Source organism: Cupressus sempervirens, chromosome 1 (genome assembly GCF_028749045.1).
Source record: "Cupressus sempervirens isolate cs-2001-9-10 chromosome 1, ASM2874904v1, whole genome shotgun sequence".
NCBI classification, from domain to species: domain Eukaryota; kingdom Viridiplantae; phylum Streptophyta; class Pinopsida; order Cupressales; family Cupressaceae; genus Cupressus; species Cupressus sempervirens.
The window spans coordinates 39,133,450-39,135,840 of NC_143118.1; the positions used below are offsets into that span (position 1 = coordinate 39,133,450).

Sequence of the window (2,391 nt, forward strand, 5' to 3'; positions counted from 1 at the left end):
TGTGAATTAACTTTTTAAATTCTTTTCCATATATTAAATACTATTTTTAAATTTTATTAATTTGATAAAAGTGCAAAATGTTTTACCTTTGAAAATAAAATAAAATAGCCATCTATGAAACCTCCACATTTAGGGTGCAGACTCATGAGGGAGGCTTCCTAAAAAGTTGTAGAGATTTTTTAGGATGAGGTCCACCAATTTTGTAGTGAAGTAGTTGTTGAAAAGTTTAAGCAAGCATTGATTTAGTAAATAATTTTTATTTAACATATTTCATTCACTTACTAAATAAATAATTTAAAAAAAAAAATTATTGATAGAAATTGGCAAAGAAAAGCCAAAGTTGGTGGAGCCCCACCTTTTCTGCACGAAGAAAATTCCAATTGAATCTCCACAACTGACGCTTCCCTCGTCTCCTCACAATCTTAAAAACGTGTAAAAATAGCTTTTGTCATTCAATAGAGTTCCGCTTAATATCGTCCATGCAATTTGTCTGACCATAGCAAAGACCATTCATGCACGTTTTAAAAGAGCATTTCATAGAGTGGGAATGGTACCCGTACCTTCCTTGTATTTCTCCATATTAACAATGACTTCATCCTCGATAGTGAGAGGCGGCGGAGATCTGTCAGTGCGGCTGCGCAGAGGAAGCTTCTGCCCCGCCGCTTCCCTAGCAGCACCGCTTCTCAAACCAAAGACGGCGCGGGAGGCCGTGTTGCCTGCTAAGCGGCCCGATGGACTGGGGAGATACGGCAGATATGGCGGCAAGTACGTGCCCGAGACGCTTATGCATGCGCTCTTGGAGCTGGAATCCGCCTTCCATGCAATTAAATCCGAGGAGGGATTCCAGCAGGAGCTCGCCGCCCTTCTGAAGGACTACGTGGGCCGCCCCTCGCCGCTCTACTTCGCAGAACGGCTGACGCAGCACTACGGCGGACCAGGACCCCAGATTTACCTGAAAAGAGAGGACCTCAATCACACGGGATCGTGCAAAGTGAACAACGCCGTGGCGCAAGCACTGCTGGCCAAACGCATGGGAAAGCGGCGGGTGGTGGCGGAGACGGGCGCCGGGCAGCACGGTCTGGCAGTTGCCGCCGCCTCTGCCCGACTCGGGCTGCAGTGCGTGGTGTACATGGGCGGGCAGGACATGGAGCGCCAAGCCACTAATGTTTTCCAGATGCGGCTCTTGGGGGCTGATGTCAGGCCCGTCTTGAGCGGCTCCGCCGCACTGAAGGACGCCACTTCGGAGGCGTTTCGTGACTGCGTGACGAACGTCGAGTCAACTTTCTATGTCATTGGCTCCGCTCTGGGGCCGCATCCGTACCCAATGATTGTACGGGAGTTTAATGCTGTTGTCGGGAAGGAGATACGGAGACAGGCGATGGAGAAGTGGGGAGGAAAGCCCGATGTGCTCGTTGCATGTGTTGGACGTGGGTCGAATGCAATGGGGCTGTTTCACGAGTTTGTGGATGATGAAGATGTGAGGTTGATTGGCGTGGAAGGAGCAGGCGCCGCCACACTGAGCAGAGGGGAGGTGGGTGTGATGCACGGAGGGATGAGCCTCTTGCTGCAGGACGATGATGGGCAGATAATAGAGCCATGTTCGATTGCATCTGGGCTCAACTACCCAGGCATTGGGCCGGAGCACAGTTATCTGAAGGAGATTGGGCGTGCAGAGTACTACAGCGTGACGGATGAGGAGGCATTGGAGGCCTTTTGTCTGTTGTCGAGGTTGGAGGGCATCATACCGGCGCTAGAGACGGCACATGCGGTGGCTTATCTGGGGAAATTGTGGCCCGAGCTGCACGAGGGGTGTAATGTGGTTCTCAACTGCAGTGGTAGCGGAATCAAGGATGTTCAAATTGCACTCGACCATCCTGACCATCTCATTTAAACTATCTCTAGTAGCAGACCGTTACTAATGATCATTTCTTTAGAACGGCATACTTTAAATTTGTTATCCAAGCTCAAAAAAAATTCCAAAAAGAGGGTTTTTCTTTCTTAAATATTAAAGTTTTCTTAAATATTAAAGGAAATTTTCTAAAATATGTATGACATATTAGAAATTGGGACAATGTATAATTGTTAAGATACATTGAGTGTTCAACATTATAAAAAACAAATATATATATATATATATATTCTTCTTTTCATATTTTCTAAAATGTTTGGACTCTTAGATGTATATTAATGCACTTCTTAAAAATAATTAATTATATAATTCTTTTGAGAACAATTAAATGATCTCGGAGAATCATTTATGTTTTAACTAGAATTCATGGAAAAAAGAACAACTTGCATAATAAAATCTTGAAGTAATCCCAAAATATGTCTTCCACCAACCCAAAAAGGCTACATTCCAAAATGTTGATTTTTTAAAGTTTGACTTCAATT

General features: G+C 44.8%; 1 pseudogene; it reads left to right on the top strand.

Annotated features, from left to right (window-relative positions):
• Positions 1 to 586: 586 nt before the first annotated feature.
• On the top strand, positions 587 to 1,968 carry LOC149576067 (tryptophan synthase beta chain 1 pseudogene; annotated as a pseudogene).
• Positions 1,969 to 2,391: the final 423 nt, after the last annotated feature.